The following is a 19,602-nucleotide window of genomic DNA, read 5'->3' on the forward strand; positions in this document are numbered from 1 at the left end:
TGTAACTCCCTGGGATTCCTTTTCCTGTTGTCCATGTTGGATCTCATTGGCTGTTATCTCTTAGTATATTCCCTTGTTTTGATGGGGCCCTTTTTCCAGCACATTTCTGGGAAAGATAATATAGGAGACAAATTTAAGACTTTCCTGATCTAAAAATGACTATTTCTTTTCTGATTGAAGGTATGCTGAATAAAAACTTTTTAGATTAAATAGCTTTAGTTTTCAGAATTTAAGGCACAATATCCTTGCCAAACCATTCTAATTCCTCATCTTGTGGGACCTAAATTTTTTTTTTCTCTCTGAGGATCAAGGATCTTTTTTTTTCTAGTTTTCTTACTGTTTATGATGGCATAGTTTGCTGTATGCTTATTTTAATTCACTGTGCTGAACATTTGTTAAATCTGTTTAAGCTTAGAGATGTGTCCTTTAGTTCCCAGAAATTAGATAATTTCCTCTTTTTCCTTTTCTCTCTATAGAATAACACAACTTTTGATGTTTCCTTTTCCTCCATAATTTGTCTTATCTATAATTACTTTGGTCAATTTTTACATGCTTCCCTTGGGTATAGTATCTCGTTATTCTTGGTTGTCTGCTCATATTATTTTAAAAAGGGTCTAAAAAATAGAGGTATGAGTGGGCGGAACTTGTTGGTGCTGGGCTTTGCTGAAAGTTAATCTACTGAGCTATTTAATTGGGAAAACTTCAATGTCCAGGTCTTTAGGTATTTCCTATTGAGCTGGTTATTCCTCAGTGAATACTTTAGTCTCCTAAGTGAAGAATGAGGCTTTGCTTCAAGACATTATAAGGAGTGAGCGAGAAAATGGAAGTAAAAAAGTTAGCCCTGCTGTTTCACTTTACTCCCAGAATCCTGGCAATGAGAGAAGAGGGTTTTGTGAGACCTAAGGTAGAGAGGCCTCTGTGTGTGTTTCAGTATTCACTGTTTGCTCACTAAGTCTCTGCATTTTAAGTATTGTACTCTAGCTCAAACTTTTCAACATCCTTCAACCCAGAGGCCTTTACTTTTTCCTTTTCAGAAAATAAACTCTAAGCCAAGTGTTGTGCCACATACCATTAATCCTAGCTCTTCAGGAAGCAGAGGCAGAAGAATCACAAATTCCAGGACAGCCTAGGCAAAATTAGCAAGACTCTTAGAACAAAATATAAAAGGTCTGGGAACATGACTCAAGAAGTATGGGGCTGGGAAGGTGGCTCAGTGGTAGAGCGCTTGCCTTGCATGCATGAGGCCCTGGGTTGATTCCTCAGCACCACATAAGAAAAAAGTAAAAAGCCGGAAGTGGCACTGTTGCTCAAGTGGTAGAGCACTAGCCTTGAGCTGAAGAGCTGATGGACAGTGACCAGGCCCAGAGTTCAGGCCCCATGACCGGACCCAAAAAAAAAAAAGAAGTAGAGCACTTGTCTCACCTGGGAGATATCTTGGGTTTGGGACTGGAATAGGGGGTTAAGAAAGGATGGTAATGCCAGGCACCAGTGGCTCATGCCTGTGATCCTAGAAACCCGGGAGGCTGAGTTCTAAGGATTGAGGTTGAAAGCCAGCCCAGATAGGAAAGTCTGTGAGATTCTTATCTCCAGTAAATCACCAGAAAACGAGAAGTGGCACGGTGGCTCAAATAGAGTGCTAGCCTTGAGCTGAAGAGCTGAGGGACAACGCCCAGACCCAGAGTTCAAGCCCCATGATCTACCAAAAAGAAAAAAAGTAATTTGATTAGATGTATGTATAGAGATGCAGAGAGCATCTAATACTTAAACCTTAAACTATTCTCATGTCTCCTTCACTACTTCCAGACACACATGAAGTTGCCATTTCCTGGGTCTTTTTGGAATTCTGCAATGTGGGATTGTTTTTGTTTTGTTTTGGCTTTACCTTCTATATTCAGTTTTCTTGCTTTCTACATTTTAAGTTCTTCCATCTTTTCTGTTTTTTACCTTAGAAAAAGCTTTTTATTGTCATTTAATGGAGTTTCAGGAAGAAGTGGACATGGCTACATGTACTTAATCCACTGTCCTTTTATTTTTTTTCCGGTTGGTCATGGGGCTTGAACTCTGGGCTTTGGCGCAGTCCCTGCGCTGTTCAGCTCAAGGTGAGCACTCTACCGTTTGAACCACAGCACCACTTCCGGTTTTCTAGTGGTTTATTGGCGATAAGAGTCTCACAGACTTTCCTGCCTGGGCTAGCTTTGAACCCTGATCCTCAGATCTCAACCTCCGGAGTAGCTAGGATTACAGGCGAGAGCTACTGATGCCCGGCTAATCCACTGTCTTTATCCAGACCACATGTAGTTTTTTAGCCACATGATTCTCATTTGCTTTAGTAATTTATATTTATTTCTACCTCTAAAGGTGATAAACATGTGATTTTTGAGTCCTAACTCTAATACTTACGCAATAGGTAGCTTTCAATCAAGTGAATGTGTTTAAATCTTTTTATTTTATTTTGTTTTGCCAGTTATAGGGCTTGAGCCTAGGGCTTAGGCACTGTCCCTGAGCTCCTTTTTACTCAAGGCTTAACACTCTACCACTAAAGCCACAGCACTACTACCAGCTCTTTCTGTGATTAATTGGAGATAAGAGTCTCACAGACTTTTCCTCCCTGGGCTGGCTTCAAACCAGGATCCTCAGATCTCAGCCTCTTGAGTAGCTAGGATTATAGGAGTGAGCCACTGGTGTCTGGCTAAATCTCTTTATTTTTTAACGGTAGGCTTAGGATATTAATAGAATCATCTCCTTTGGGATACTAAAGGAGTGAGAAAATGCAAGTAGAAAAGTTAGCACTGTTGCTTAACATTTGGTCAGTGTTATTAATGGTTACCATGTAAAGGTGATTTGTAGTGGCATTCATTGCATAAAGTTTTTTATTTTCAGATACTATAGGATAGCATGGTAATCCTTGGTACCTGCTAGGCAGCGACCTTTTTTTTCTGTCAAGGACCAGTACATTAAAAATTATCAACACAGGCAGACAGCCAAGGGTAGCTGATGAGCATCATACGTGTCTGTTCTGTCATGACCAGTCTGTCACCATGAGAGGTAGAAATGTAGTCATGTCCACTACTTCTACATTGCTCTTTGTAGTTCTATGAAATAAGTTCACATTACAGTTAATATCTTCAGTACTTCCATGGTTAAACTTGAGCCGCATTTAGAGTGAAGGATAAGTACAAAAATCACATCTTTTCTGCTTTTCTTAGTATTTCTCTACCTGTAAGATCTAGTGAGACAGTGGACAAAGGAAATCATCTGGACATTTTACCTCTTTTGCTCTAACATGATCACTTTACAAGTTCCACATGCAGTTTAGGTCAAAGAAGCCACAAATGCAGGGATTGGCAAACTTTCTGTTAAGGGGCAAATGAAAAATAGCTTAATCTTTTCACCTTGAATGATCTCAGCTCTGCCAACTCTCCAGCTGTAATGGAAAAGCAGACAAAGATACATCAGTAAGTGGATGTGGCGCTTACTGTGACTGAATGAAACAAATTTCCTAGTGGCTCAGGCCTATAATCATAGTTACTCAGGAGGCTCAGATCTGGGAATTGAGATTCAAAACCACCCTAAGCAAGAGAGTCCATGAGACTCATCTCCAATGAAGCATTAAAAACAAACAAACTGGAAGCGGAGCTGTTGCTCAAGTGGTAACATATCCTTGAGCAAAGAAGCTCAGGGACTGCACCTAGGCTCAGAGTTCAAACCCCAGGACCAGCACCAAAAAAGAAAGTTTGGCAGAGAAGTTGAACTGTCTTATACCTGTGATAAGGGGTGCCCACGCTTTAGAACTATCCCAAGATTAGCACTGCAAATCCTTGGAAATCACTCAATCCTAGGAAAACTGAAGTAGTTAGTTATCCTATTTGCAAAAGCAATTTTAGTCCATCCTGTGGCCATTGTTGATACTGATACAGCAAGAATCAAGACGAGGAAGCAGGCCTTTGAACCCCTGTACAGACTGCCCATTGGATATGACTGCTAGGGATGGACATGATTTAGGGGAGGCATCTTTCTTCACCTGCAAGCAGTTTCCAGAAGGGACATAGCAGCCAACACCCGCAGCTGCTGGAGGATGGGCTACCCTAGTGTAAAGCTGGGGTCTGGGTGGTTTCCTACAACATCCAGAATAGCCCTAGATCCTATCTCCTCTCCCATCTGCCATCTTCCCCTGCTCTGTAGTTAACTGCCTCAGTTCTTTTGTCATTATTTCTTGGACCTGCTCCAGTAAGGCTTTATGCTCCCCAATCTGAGACTGCTCTGGCAGGGCTAATGCTGATCCATCCAATCTGTTGGCAGGTCTTAATTGTCACTTTCCTAATTTTCCTCTTACATTTCCTCAGCTGCTGTTTCTGGTTTTCTTTGTGTGGAATGTTCTCTTTATGCCTTGCTTTCTGGTTTTTGCTTGAATGACATCTGAATGAGGTTTTGCCAAATCCTTTATAAATTATGGGATATTTTAGTTTGTGATGATCCAGAAAGCTGTATACTTGCATGCATTTTTCATAATGTATGTTATGCTTCAGTTGTTTGTTTAGAAGACAAAGACTCATAGTGTAGTCCAGGCTGGCCTTTTAAGGAGCCTCCTTCCTCAGCCTCCTGAATGCTGGGATTATAGTTGTATGCCACCAGACACTACAACATCTTTAATCTCAATCTCACTTATGTTTGGGAGCTCCCTACTGTTGTTTGTCCCCATAACAGCAATTCTTAACTTTGGTTTTCCTCTGTAAGGCTTCTTAAAGGTGCAGTGTTCCCTTCTGATGGTGAAGCTGTCCTTGGGTCAGTGTTCCTTCAATGGCGCTTACATCTGTTGTTGATGAGGGGCTTTTTTCTCTTTGCAGGAGTAAGGGGGAGGGAGCGGCTGAGTACTTCCACTAGTAAAAGGGGGAGTGATATACTTATATCCTCCTGTTTTGAAAGCATGTAATGTTATTTCTTTCAACCTGTTTTCCTCTTAATCGTATCAGACTTAAAGAAGAAACAAGAGTGTTTACCATTCCCTAGGTTTACAGAGTGTAGCAGAGGAGGGCTAGAGGGAACCCAGGAACTCTACCCTAGACAAGTAGGTCTCCGAAATACTTCCTTGATTTGCTTCTTCCCAGTTCTATGTGTAAATGACATGATAAAATACTTTATTTTTATTACTGACCCATGTGTGTTTCTCTGCCCTCCCCCCCACCCCCCACCGCCATCCTGAGGCTTGAACTCGGGGCCTGGGTGCTGTCTCTGAGCTTTTTTCCCCTCAAGGTTAGAGCTTCACTGCGTGAGCCACAGCTCCCCTTCCACTTTTTTAGTGGTTAATTGAAGATGAGTTTCATGGACTTTGCTGCCTAGGCTAGCTTCGAGCCATGATATTTAGATCTGAGCCTCCTGAGTAGCTAGGATTATAGGCATGAGGCACTGGGACCCTGCTGTTTTGTTTTTGTTTTTTATTGTTTTTGTTTTAGAAAAAGGACCCTGAAGTGAATGTAACTTTATGCATGTAACTTATTTTCTTTTTTAAACAATATGGGGGGGGGGGGGGCGGGGGTTGAACTTGACCTGTGTTTACTAGGCAGATGCTATACCATTGGAGCCACTCTTCTAGCCCTTTTTGCTTTAGTTATTTTCGAAATAGGATCTCTCATATTTTGCCAGGCCAGTCTGGCAAAAGTTGAAATAGCTTCCTGGTTCACTTTTTTTTTTTTAATTAATAGGGGCCAGATATCAAATACCTAAGAATCAAGAGTGCAACCTAGGGAGGGTTGAGATTTTCAGACCTGGTACCTTATGGTGGTAGGCTCTGCCACAGGAGATACTCACATAAGTGGGGGAAAGAGCACCACTATTGTTACAGTTACATAAGGCAGTGTCAGCTGTCACATGCAGCAGTACTTTCCTAAACCATTTTCACACCAGATCACCTGGAGAGCTTTGTAACAAAAGACCTATTGAATTAGAATCACTACAAAAATCTGTTTCTTAGAAGCATTCAGGTGATTTCATTGGCTCAAGATGTGTGAATTATTGGTAAATTAGTTTACCTAAGTCGTTCTGTTTTGATACTTCTGTGATGATTGTTTTAAGAGATAAAAAAGCTATGAATGAAGCTGGGTGTCAGTGGTTCATGCCTGTAATCCTAGCTACTCAAAGGCTGAGATATTAGGATTGTGGTTTGAAGCCAGCCTGGGCAGAAAAGTCTGTGAGACTCTTAACTCCAATAACCTACTCAGAAAAAGCTGGAAGTGAGTGGCGTTGTGGTTCAAGTTGTAGAGCACTCGCTAGTCCTGAGCAAAAGAAGCTCAGGGACAGTGCATAGGCCCATAGTTCAAGCCACAGGACCGCCCCCTCCCCCCCAAACAACAACAACAACAACAAAGAATGAAAGCAATTCTTAAGTTTCATTAGTAAAATTACAGCATTGAAGTCCCCAGGTCTGCTATCTGCTATGTTGAAGAAAGTTGAGCATTTAGAATGCTGGGCCTGGGGGGGAGGGAGGGGTGTGGAGTGGTGTGTAGAATCTGCTGCTGGAGAAATGATTGAAGAGATATGTTTAGCCTGGAGAAGGCAGGTAGGTACTAAGCATTTGAGAGGTGTTATTACAGACAAAAAAGATTGTCCTGTTCAAGTAATTATTCTAGAAGACAGAATAGAGTAAATGTTTGGAAAGTCAAGAAGGAAAATTCCTTCCTGAACTCACTGCCAGTGTGGCCAAGGTGAACAGGGGTGCAGAAGAGGCCCTTAAGTAGAAAGGAATATGAATACCCTGTATCGGGTCCCACTCCAAAGTAATCGTCTTTTCCCCTAGTCCTGAAAATACTTGAATACAAGTACAAGTAGTCTCTTGTAACATCTTTTCAAAGAAGGAACTGGATATATGACAGGTAAATTGAAGGGGAAAAATACTGACTTTGTGAATGCAGTCTATTTTCTAGGTATCAGAGGCATTCCCAGTTTACTCTTTGGAGGTCTTCATGTTTGCAAGTATTCAATGACAGTGATGGGACAGATAGTACTGTGATAGGAAGGGGTGGTGAGGAAGATATACAGGTGAATTGTCATTGTGCTGTACTTAGAGGCTTAAATTACTACTATCTCGCAGAAGAGTCAGACATTACATCTTCACTGTGCATTACTTCATTATTTAAACTGCTACTAGAGTCAAGTGCAAGTAGCTGTGAGACTATGGTAAAGAGGAACCTGGACCTGGTTTTTGGGAGGAATCAAGGAAGGCTCCCTTAGAGATAGCAATAATATTTCAACGAATAATAACTTGTCAGATAAAGAATAGTAGAATGGGGCTGGGAAGGTGGCTAAGCGGTAGAGCACTTGCCTTGCATGCATGAGGCCCTGGGTTTGATTCCTAAGCACCATATAAGCAAAAAGAAAAAAAAAGCGGGAAGTGGCGCTGTGGCTCAAGTGGTAGAGCGCTAGCCTTGAGCTGAAGAGCTGAGGGACAGCACCCAGGCCCAGAGTTCAGGCCCCACGACTGGACACCCCCCCCCCAAAAAAAAATAGTAGAATGTCAGCCTAACAAGTGCAGGGCCCTGAGTTCAAACCTCAGTACTGTAATAAAAAAAGTTTGAGGAAGAAGCCAGTGGACCTAGAAATGAAGTTTATTAGAACAAGAAAACTTCAGTACTTTGAGAAACTTTTCTATTTAGTGTATTTTCATTAATCTCAAGAAACATCCTGTTCTGACCTCTACTGGTTAGCTTGTATACTGCAGTTCCAAATTCTACTATAGAAGAACCCTCAATAACCCATGTTTTCTTTTAAAGGCTAAATTATACCCCACGCCCCCCCCCCCAAAAAAAAATGGTATCTCTTTTTAGGGGCTGGGAATGTGGCTTAGTGGAAGAGTGCTTTCATGCTAGCATGCATGAATGGTTCGATTTCTCAGTACCACATATACAGAAAAAGCCAGAAGTTGCACTGTGGCTCAAGTGGTAGAGTACTAGCCTTGAGCAAAAGAAGCTCAGGGACAGTGCCCAGGCCCTGAGATCAAGCCCCATGACTGGCCAAAAAAAAAAAAAAATTATGGACCTCTCAGAAGATATGTTGTTACTTTTATGCTATGGCAGTACTACAGATATGCATATGTGGTGCCAATTGCCTACTTTAGTATGAGTTCACAAAACAAGTAACACTTAAAAAGTTGATAATATTGCTACTGAGCCATTAAAATGTTTACAAAATCACTTCTTTTAAATACAGATCTCCTATCTATATACTAATCTGCCTGACCCTGGTTAGCTTCCAAGATCAGAGGAGACTGGATACATTCAGGATGGTAAAATTATAGAAGAAAACAGTATATGATGAAATATTTTCATAGTTATGAATCATGATCTTACATTGTTTCTTTCCTTCAGAATTAAAATACAGCTGTGACTGAGCTCAGTGGTAGAACATTTGCCTAGTATGCTTCAGACCCTAGGTTCTAGCTCCAGCACTACAAAAATAAATTGAAAACAGCAGGTTTTAGTCCAATAATCATCCTACTAAGGCTAAAGATTGGCTTTAAACATGTTGATAGTTTTCATCTGTTTTGCAGTTACGTTAGTATTTTCATTTTCCACTTATATCTATGGAGGCCAAAAATGAAAAGAGATTTTTTTAAATGGCATAAGCAGATGTCCATGATACTGTTAAATTTGAAACTGAGTGTTCTGCTGGCATCTGCTCACCATGTTGTTACTTGAAATGTTCATTAATCAGCTGACATATAAATCTAGTGAACAGTGATTTAGGGACATTGATACGTAATATAAAAATAGTTGTTGGAATGCAGAGATTTGTGAGCCCTGAGTTATAGAGCTTTAGCTTTTACTATGTGACTATATGAGTCACATATTTCAGTTGCAAACATCAAAATCCAATTTGGCAGTTTCAAGGGGGAAAAGTATTAAAATGATAAGCTGGGTGCTGGTGGCTCATGCCTTTAATACTAGCCACTCAGGAAACAGGTCTGAGGATCACAGTTCCAAGCCAATCTGGGCAGAAAAGGCCAGAAGTGCTGCTGTGGCTCAAGTGGTAGAGCGCTAGTCTTAAACACAAAGAGGCTCAGGGACAGTGCCCAGGCCCCAAATTCAAGCCCCAGGATTGGCAAACAAAAAACCAAGATCATAATTTCAGCATCAACAGAAAGCCTAGAGAAGTAGGCTGGGAAACTAGGCAACTGTAACTTTACAGACCAGGTGCAAAGAAGACACCACCTCCATTTGGTGCCACCACTTATTTGCTAAAACCAAAGGCTGAGAACTCTACCTTGACACTTCATAGTAGTCACGTTGAGAACTCAACTTGCTTCACTTGCCATGGTCCCCAAAGAGAACTATTCTAGACTTAGGTTGTATATATGGCTCTCAGTTGAGTCTGGGAGTATTGGAACCAAGCAAAAGCAGAATAGCTGGAATTTCTACTTCTGTAGTGAAAGGCATGATATTCCTTCCCAAGCTCATGAATGCAGACTTCCCAAAAATAGGAAGTTCAGATCCTGGGTAGCCAGAAAGAATGACAGATGCTGACCACATTGAATCCAGACAAATCATTCTTTGTAAGCCTAATTTTTTTTCTATAAAGCAGATTTACATGGCGGGGGAAATTGTGCATGCCCAATCTGACAAGTACTGACTGTGCAAAGGGACAAAGACAAGCAAGCACACTAGTCTTTGGAGAAAAGAGTCAATAGCAAGTGGTAGGATAGAGACATATGTGGAACAAACTAGGGGAGAAAGAAGGGAGAAATAGTCTGTAAATGTTCTTATATTTAAATTCTTATATAAAAGTAAATGAGACTTCTAATGTGGCATGTGATGCCACTAACCAGGAAGATAGATAGCACGGTCTGGTAAAAGCTGCTGTTGTACTCCTTTCAAAGTCTTTGCTGTGTCAGAAATGCCAAAACAATGTTGGCCAGCACAAATCCAGGAACTTGGGATTTTAATTGCTTATTGACAATCATATCCAGACTGCTGGTTTCATACAATGGGGCACTTTTCAAAGGATTAAACATGTGATAGCCTTGGCTAATAAGCTAAATCATCAAGTTTATGGTAGTGTGAGTTCATTCTTGTTCTGATTTGATCTAAGCATGGTCTTTTTACTTATCTGGAAACTTTGTGTCTTAAAAATAAATTGTCTTTAGATCTAGATAGGCTTATTTTCCCATTTATTTAAAAAAAAAACCAACATTAAGAGCTGGGGTTATAGCTTGATGCTGTGTTACCAGTGGATGGTGGAGGAGCTGAAATCCCAGTTTCTTGGCATATCCAACAAAGAACTGAAATTTGTTGTACACTAGGCTCAAGATAGATGGTGCTAGGTTGGGAACAGCTCAGCTTTTGGAGATTTAGAAGCTCTAGTTTATTTTAGTCTAACAAGGTTAAAGAAAAAAACATTCCTTGCTTCCCATGTAGGAAATGGGAGTTAAAGCTGTTACCTACTTCCTTTTTTCTTGTGAGCTGGGAGAATACACAGTCATCTTATACTACCTCACCTTTAAACTCTGGTTCTGGAAAGCTGTTACTAAGTATTCTAAAATAGGGAGATGTCTGGAAGTATACCCTAAACTTAGGGACAATTTCTCCTCTATAGTCTTTACTGGTTTACCTAGTACAGCCAAGATTTTACCATTGGAAAGGAGAGAGCAATTTTAGGTAGCCTAGCCCCTTTTTGGGTCTCCTGGGCATGGTAACAGCATTTAAATGGAGGGATTCTTACATTGTTAGTTGCTTCCTGGTTTCTACTTCTAGGTTGAACCCTTTTAATACTAAGAATATAAAAAATGGAAAAAGAAGCCAGGCCCCAGTGGCTCACACCTGATCTTAGCTACTCTTGAGGCTGAGATCTGAGGATCTCGGTTGGAAGACAGACCTGAAGAAAAGTCCTTGAGACAATTTTATCATCAGTTAAACACCAGAAAAGCTGGAGGTGGTGTGACTTAAATTGTTATTTGATTAGTGACTAACTTCTCAACCAACGAATTTGTTGTTTCTTTTTTGGTATTAGGATTAATACAGGACATAGCACTTGCTAGGCAAGTGCTTTGCCACCGAGGTACATCCCAGGCCTCCACCAAATAATTTTAAAACAAACCTGCTGGGCACGGGTGGCTCACGCCTGTAATCCTAGCCACTCAGGAGGCTTAGATCTGAAGATCAAGGTTCAAAGCCAGCCCAGAATGAGAGTCCCTTTCCCAACTAACCTCTACAAACAACCAAAAACGGAAGTGGAGCTGTGGCTCAAAGTGGTAGAGCACCAGCCTTGAGCAAAAGAGCTCAGGGACATCGCCCAGGCCCTGAGTTCAAGCCCCACCACCGACAACAAGAACAACAAAAACCCTAACAAACTTTTTTCTCTTCTGCCCATAATAGTAGCAGCAGCAGCTAACAATACACAGACTGTGGCATGCATTGTGCCACGTGCTGCACATACAACTGAGGGGAATACGTGCTCCCTGGCGGGTCACCCGCGCCTTCAGTGCGTGGCCCCTGCCCGGCGTGCACTTCCTGAGGCGGCGCCGCACGCTGTTAGGTAACTGGTCCGAGAATCTTCGCGCTGACCCCTTTGCGCACCTCCCGGCAGTTTCCGCCCACAGATTCTATTTCTGCCCCTTCCGAGGCCCCACGGTCCGAGCCTGAGCCCCGTCCGCCGGCTCCCCTCGTGGGCCCTCGCTGCCTGCAGACTGCTCTGGGCCGGGGTGGTCTGGAGCCTCCCGGCACCAGCTCCCCCCGCCGCTCCCCCGCGTCACGTGACCGCGGAGCCCGTGGGAGCAGCCGGCAGCTGTCCCCGGGCGGGGCTCGGCGCGCAGGTCCGCCCGCTCCTCCGCCCGGCGCCCGCCCGCTCCTGGACGCGCGCCGCAGTCCTCGAGCTGCGCGGCGGCTCCGGCGGCTCCGGCGTCGGCGGGGGCGGCTTCCAGGGCACCGCGGCCCCAAGGCTCCCTCCGAGGTAAGAGGCGCTGGCGCCAACTGCATGCTCATGCTCGGGATGCCCCATCCAGAGCAGGGGGAGGACGGGGGCCGGCGCTGCTTCCCTGGGTGCTTCTCCCGATGGACGGCGGGGTGCTGCCCTGGCTGGGCCGAGCTTGTGCACGTGATCGGGCACTGGAGACCCAGGGCCTAGTGAAACCATGAAGGGATGCCCGAGGCAGCCCGCGCCACCTGGAGCCGCCCTCCTCCCAGGAAGAGCTGTGCCTCACCTCCGTGCTTGTTAAACCGCTTGGCCGCTTGGCCCCAGCAGGTACCTCCGCAGGTACCTCCATCTCCAGGCTCATGAGTGTGTCAAAAGTGCAAGAGAAAGAATCAAACTGGGGCTGGGCAGAGCCGTCACCTAGGATGCAAGAATAAGTCTGGGTCTTCTGTATTTTGTGTTACCCTCTTGGAGATTTGGTCTCTCTATCATTGAAAAAGGAACATCTCCCCTGCCTTGTTCAGGGAAGATAGGAAAACCACTTGAAGAGCTAGCACTCCTCAAACAGTCAGCCCTGGATTCAAGTTGCAGTTCTACCACTTACTAACCATGTGACCTTGAGCCACATCCATTCCTGGCCTCTTAAAAGTAGATAATAATAGTACTTCGCTCATAGATTCCTGTGAGGATTAAGTGTAAATGGTTTAGCCCAGTGCGGGCCTAGAAGGCCCCATAGATAGTGCTATTTATATAAGTATTATTAAAATAGTAAGCTATGGAGGGCTCCAGGAGAGGGATTTTTAGTAGAATATCATATTCAGTTACTGTGTATATGATCCTAAAACCCCCTTTTCCGGCTCTGGGCCCCTGCCCCTGTGCCTGCTGTTTTACATTGGCATGTGAACCTGTTGTTCCCACCAAATCAGCCAGGCAGGATGGGAACATTAATTTACTTGAGCAGATGGGTATCAGATTCCCTGGGAGGGGAAAGAAACCTGCCAGGCATGTGCTGCCACCGTAAAAAGCACATCACAGTGATTGACTGTCATGACTAGGAAACCATGTAGCCCAGCTGTCTCCTGCAAATAGAGAAACTGGACCTAGAATGAGAACAGGACTTGGATTTTTCTCAGGACCCAACAGAATGTTGGCCAGGCACCATGCTTTCTCTTTGATCTAACTTCATTCCTCAATTCTACATTTATTCAACAAGTATTTGAAGACTGTCCATTATGGATTTTACACCCACTAAGGGCTGGGTGTAGAGATGTGAACAAGACAATGGTCTCTTGTTGTTTCCATAGCTACCTATGCTAGTTTGGAGTTATATAAAATCATATGGAAATATATTTCCTCTGCTAGTTCTCAGTATGTTTTATAATAACAATAAGTTCCAGCTCCCAGTGAGCTTGCCTCATAGCAGCTGGCCCCAAGAGACCAAAGGACACTAGAGGCCTGAATTATTTCATGATCCCTCATAGTTTTCTCCAGCTTTGGGAAAGTCTAGTAAGATTTTAAGAGACTGGAATAAAATATTGTTTTGTCAGAGTTTTTAGGAAAGGATTTCCTTCTGGCCTAGAACACTTGGATTCCTTTGTCTTTCTGATTTCAGGCCTCTTATCTTTTTTATTTTTATTTTTTTTTTAGGTTTCTAAAAAGAGAGTTCCCAGCCTAAAGTCTTCATGCTGGTTTCCATGGTTATCAGGGGAATTGTATTTTCACGATAGCACAAGTAGCTTATTAAGCAATGCAAGGCAGTCACCAACCAGTCCAAGGGATTCTGCTTTCTGGTAATGGTGTGTTTCCTGTTCTTTCCCAGCTCTTGAGCAGACACATTTTCCTTTTCCTTTTTCATTCCTTCCTTCCACTTTTTGCTTCAATAAACATGCATTGGTGACAGGGCCTAGAGGAGTGAGAATATACAAACATAGAGACCTTGGCCTGAGGGACCGCCCAGTCCTTGGGGGACATGAGACAGGGTATTACTGCACACAAGGGGCAGATCGGTGGGCCTATGGAAAGGTATAAGCAATCGTGTCAGCAAATGATCTCAGAGGCAGGAATGGTAGTAGCCTGGGCAACAAAGACATTGTCTGCTTTTCAAAGGATGTGTGAGAGAAATATATTTCTTTGATGGTCCTGTCACAGAGAAATCATAGATGGTACAACAGCATTTTTAAAAAGGTTTTTGTTATTAACATATATTAGTTGTACAAGGGAGTTTTAGAGTCATTTCCATGCATACATATAAGATACCCCAATCAGACTCAACTGTTCTGTTCTTTCAGTTTGCTTTAATGAATGAACCTCTTAAGTCGCTCGTGGGCTTGGATTGAAATGCCTGCTGATTTCCTTCGTTACCCTCTGTTAATTTAGTGATTTATTATTTTCCCACTCATCTGAAATACTGGATATATAAAAGGATAGAGCAGCATTTGGTTAAGATTTTTGTCTAATTCAGTTAGATGGTTAACTTTTTTCTTTTTTTGGTCGGTTGTGGGGCTTAAACTCTGGGCGTGGGTCTGTTGCTTAGCTCTTCAGCTCAAGGCAAGTGCTCTACCATTTGAGCCATAGCGCCACTTCTGGTTTTCTAGTGGTTTATTGGAGTCTCACAGACATTCCTGCCCGGGCTGGCTTTGAACCGTGATCCTCTGAATACCTTCTGAATACCTAAGATTACAGGTGTGAGCCACCAGCACCAGGCTAGATGTTTAACTTCTATGTCTTACTTCACAAGTCAGGTTCTAATGCAGTCACATTTATCCCCACCCCCACCCCAATGAATCTCCCAAGCCCTCTAATGCCCTGTGTGGTAAGAATTCTAAACCCTCTGGGGGTGTAGACAGTCCAGTGGTGTCAGTTATACCCTCATTATGGAGAGGAAAGAACAATACAGTGCATCCACATCATTATTTCTGACATAGCTACATGGTTTCATTGCTAAAGAGCTGTCCTACACTGTCCAAGAATGTGTGTGGTCCCTGCCAGCATGATCCCTTGCTTGGACTCCCGTGTTAGAGCTTTTCTAAGCTTCTGCTCACATGCTTGGCCACGCTACCCAAAGTACTGCATGCTGAGCCTTTTTTTGAGCCTGTTTCTGGATTGGTTTCCCCTACTGTCCTGGGGTCACCTTAGAGTACTCAAGACATTTGACTGTTTCCACTTTTTTTTAGGGTTTGAGAGTTCAATATATTTTTCTAAGCTTGTCCCTTTGGTAAATTGGTGCTATCACCGGAGAGTGGGTGAGGGGTTCCCTTAGCTTCCCAGTTCACACACACACACACACACACACACACACACACCAAAGCAAAACAACACAAAAACTAATCACACACACACACACACACACACACACACACACACACACACACACACACACACACACACACACACACACACACACACACACACACACACACACACACACACACACACACACACACACACACACACACACACACACACACACACACACACACACACCCAAAGCAAAACAACACAAAAACTAATTCAATCCTAACTACTCAGGAGGATGCCAGCCAGGCAGGAAAATCTGAGACTTATCTCCAAGTAGCCACCAAAAAGCTAGAAATGGTTTAAGGGGTAGAATGCTAGTCTTGAGCAAATAAAGGTAAAGAACAGTGCCTAAGCCCTCAATACACACACACACACACACACACACACACACACACACACACACACACACACACACACACACACACACACACACACACACACACACACACACACACACACACACACACACACGAAAAAGAAATGGAAGTTTGCCAATGTCTATGCAATACTTTATCTAAATCATAACCTTTTTTTTCCTGAGAAACCACTGTCTTGACTTTTGAGATAATCATCTCTGCTCTTCCTGGATTTGCATCCAGAAAGTATAGTTTAGAGTTCTGCTAGTGTGACTTTATACATATAGAATCATACTGATCACAGTTTGTGTTTTACTTCTTTTACTCATTCTGTTGTTTCTGACATGTATTCCTATAATATCCTCATGTTCATTGCTAACAATGATAGTATGAGTAGGTAACTATAAATTTATAGATATACCAGACAGTTATTTTGGTTATTGTGCTAAATTATTTCCTCCCAGCAGTATTCAAACTCACTTGCAAATAATTGATTTTGTTAGTTTGTATTATTTATTTATATTGTATGTGTGTGTGTGTGTGTGTGTGTGTGTGTGTGGATTGCACTCATGTCTTTGCTCTCTTGTTCAGTTTTTTCCTTCATGATTGGTGCTCTACTACTTGAGCTACAACTCCACTTCCAGCTTTTTGTTGATTTATTGGTGACGAATCTTAAGTATGTCTGTACAGGCTTTAAACCATGAGCCTCAGATCTCAGCCTTCTGAGTAGCTAGGATTATAGCCCACCAACACCCAGCTGTCAGCTTCAATTTTAACTGTTCTTGTGAATATGTCATGATATCTCTCCTGTGGCTTTAATTTTCTTTCCTTGGTTACTACTGAGGTTAAACACTTTTTTTGTTGGCCAGTCCTCAAGGCTTGGGTACTGTCTCTGAGCTTTTATCCTCAAGGCTAGTGCTCTACTGTTTTGAGCCATAGTACCACTTCCAGCTTTTTTTTTTTGGGGGGGGGAGTTAATTGTAGATAAGAGTCTCATAGACTTTCCTCCCTGGGCTGGCTTTGAAACATGATCCTCAGATCTCAGCCTCCTGAGGATTAGGATAGCAAGGATTTTTAGGCCTGAGCCATGGATGACTGGACTTTTTTTATTAGTTGATTAGATAGCCTCTTTTATACACTACTGGTTTCAGTCTTTTTTTGCCTATTTGTTAGGGTTGGGCTTTTTTTGCAGTGCTTGGGAAGTGCAAAGTGGTATACAGCCACTGGACTACATCTTCAGCCCCACTCTGTCTCACTCTCTTAAATGGCAATGTTTTAGAACACTTCAGGACTTGACATGGAAAGAAATTCGCAGATGAGGAGACAGGAAAGAGGGACAGACTCAGGTGGGTAGCAGTTTTCTGGGGAAGGGATAGATGTTAGTTGTCAACTAATATTTGTATCTGGGAGGTGGATGTACTAGCCAGTGAAGAAAATTTGAGAGGAACATCAGAATTGTTCTCCCCAGTATATATATATATATATATATATATATATATATATATATATATATATATATATATATATACATTTTTTGGGGGGGGGGTCCAGTCATGGGTCCTGAACTCTGGGCCTGGGCGCTGTCCCTCAGCTCTACCACTTGAGCCACAGGGCCACTTCCGGCTTTTTTCTTCTTGCTTATGTGGTGCTGAAGAATCGAATCCAGGGCCTCATGCATGCAAGGCAAGAGCTCTACCACTGAGCCACCTTCCCAGCCCCCCAGTATACCTTTTGAAACATTCATATACATATGTTTATACGTTGGCATGCCCTTTGTCAGTCAAGGACACCTTGGTTGTCTATAGCAGTAGAGGCAAGGGAAGTCTGGTGTTGGGTTGTCATTATGTCAGCCCCAATGCTTGCTGTTCCCATAACTTTTTCTGGGACATACTTCTACATCATAGCTCCTGTTCATGTAAAGGCATCCATGGTTTTGCCCATAAAATCTTGCTCCAAGATGGGCAGTATTGGCTCACACTGTAACCCTGGCTATTCAGGAAGCTGAAACCTAAGGCTCAAAGTTATAAACCCAGCCCAAGCAGACAAACCCAAGAGATTCTTTTTTTTTTTTTTTTGGGGGGGGGGTGCTGGTCGTGAGGCCTGAACTCTGGGCCTGGGCGCTGTGCCTCAGCTCTTCAGCTCAAGGCTAGTGTTCTACCACTTGAGCCACAGCACCACTTCCAGCTTTTTCTACTTATGTGGTGCTTATGTCGAGTCCAACCCAGGCCCTCATGCATGCAAGGCAAGCATTCTATCACTGAGCCACCTTCCCAGCCCCCAAGAGATTCTTAAGTTAACTAGCAAAACAACTGGAAGTGGAGGTGTGGCTCAAGTAGTAGAGTCAGTCTTGAGCAAAAAGCTTCAAGCCCCAAGAGTAGCACAAAAGAGAGAGGGAGGAAGGAAAGGAAGGATGGAAGGCAAGGAAGGAAGGATGGAAGGGAAGGAAGGAAGGAAGGAGGGAAGGAAGGAAGGAAGGAAGGAAGGAAGGAAGGAAGGAAGGAAGGAAGGAAGGGAGTGTAGGAAGGAGACAGGAAATTCATGAATTCAAGACCAACCAGAACTCTCTCACGAGACCATGTCTCAAAAATGCCAACGGGATGGGCACTTGTGGCTCACATCTGTAATGCTAGCTTCACAGGAGGCTGAGATCAGAGGATTGAGGTTCAAAACCAGCCTTGGGCAGGAAAGTCCATAAGACCCTTATCTCCAATAAACTACTCAGAAAAAGTTGGAAATGGTGTTGTGCTCAAGTGGTAAAAGTGCTAGCCTTGAACAAAGAAGCTCAGGGGCAAGGACTAGGAGTACAGCTTATTAATAGAGCAATTGCCTAGCATGTCTAAAGGCCCTTAGTTTGAAGACTAGCACTGGAAAAAAATAGAGTACAGTTCAGGCAAGAGGAGAGTGGAGCAGGTCTGCGCAGGGTGGCCCAGACATAAAATGACTGAAGACCCATAGACTCTAGCTGCTAAGGGCCTTAGGGGTGCTGTGGATCCAGACTTCCATTCTGATTCTGGAAGACTCAGCTTGACTTGGGTCCTACCCCTGATTTCCATAAGATCCTATCATCCTTAGCAGACCACATATATGTGGTATTAAGCCCTCCCTTATTTGCACTTGCAAATAGAACAGATGTTCCAAACTTGAGGGTAGTGTCCACCTGGGTAAATTTCTGTTGCTGTCAGTGCTTTCTAGTCATCCTATTCTGAATAACCAGATTTTGTATTCTGTGTGTAATTGGATGGTTAGGAGTTGCAGATCTCGTTGGCTCCATTACAGTAAAGAATACTCAACAGGCTGGAAACCAGTGGCTCACCCCTATAATCCTAGCTACTCAGGAGGCTAAGATCTGAGGATCTTGGTTCAAAGCCAGCCCATCTGTGTGACTGATATTTCCAATTAACTATCAAAAAAGCTAGAAGTGGAGCTTTGGGTCAAGTAGTGTAAGTGTTAGCCTTGAGCAAAAAGAAGCTCAGGGACAGTGTGCAAACCCTGAGTTCAAGCTCCAGGACTGGCACCAAAAAAAAAAAAAGAAAAGAAAATTCTCAACACCTACTATTTAACCTAGGGGTGTGCCATGCATTTGTGGGCCAGGAAGGTGGGCAGTGATCACCTCCTCATCACCCTTTTATTCCTTCTTCCCAATTAAAAGTCTTAACTGATTAAAACAATTCATTATTGTTGTAGCGCGCAGAAAGGGTTTGTTCAAAATGTGATGCAGAGCAAGAGAAAAAGGATCTAGGGAAAGGGAAGAATAGTACAGGGGCAGCCGGGCGCTGGTGGCTCACGCCTGTAATCCTAGCTACTCAGGAGGCTGAGATCTGAGGATCGCGGTTCAAAGCCAGCCCGGGCAGGAAAGACCGTGAGACTCCTATCTCCAATAAACCACCAGAAAACCGGAAGTGGCGCTGTAGCTCAAGTGGTAGAGTGCTCGCCTTGAGCTGAAGAGCTGAGGGACAGCACCAAGGCCCAGAGTTCAAGCCCCACGACCGACAAAAAAAAAAAAAAAAAAATAGTACAGGGGCTGGGAAGGTGGCTCAGTGGTAGAGTGCTTGCC

General features: G+C 43.3%; 1 protein-coding gene across 4 annotated transcripts in view; it reads left to right on the forward strand.

Annotated features, from left to right (window-relative positions):
- The first annotated feature begins 11,865 nt into the window (after positions 1-11,865).
- LOC138807547 (F-box only protein 10) overlaps positions 11,866-19,602 on the forward strand; it is a 48,543-nt gene continuing 40,806 nt past the window's right edge. For 2 of the 4 annotated variants that reach the window (XM_069993304.1, XM_069993307.1), the window contains exon 1: positions 11,867-11,934. The gene's annotated coding sequence lies outside the window, so the exon portion shown is untranslated. Of the gene's footprint in view, positions 11,935-13,615; positions 13,686-19,602 lie in introns of those variants that run through there. The other 2 variants (XM_069993306.1, XM_069993305.1) reach the window with 2 other exon arrangements.

The sequence above is a fragment of the Dipodomys merriami genome, unplaced genomic scaffold, assembly GCF_024711535.1.
Source record: "Dipodomys merriami isolate MVZ:Mamm:240054 unplaced genomic scaffold, mDipMer1.0.p SCAF_420, whole genome shotgun sequence".
Taxonomy (NCBI): domain Eukaryota; kingdom Metazoa; phylum Chordata; class Mammalia; order Rodentia; family Heteromyidae; genus Dipodomys; species Dipodomys merriami.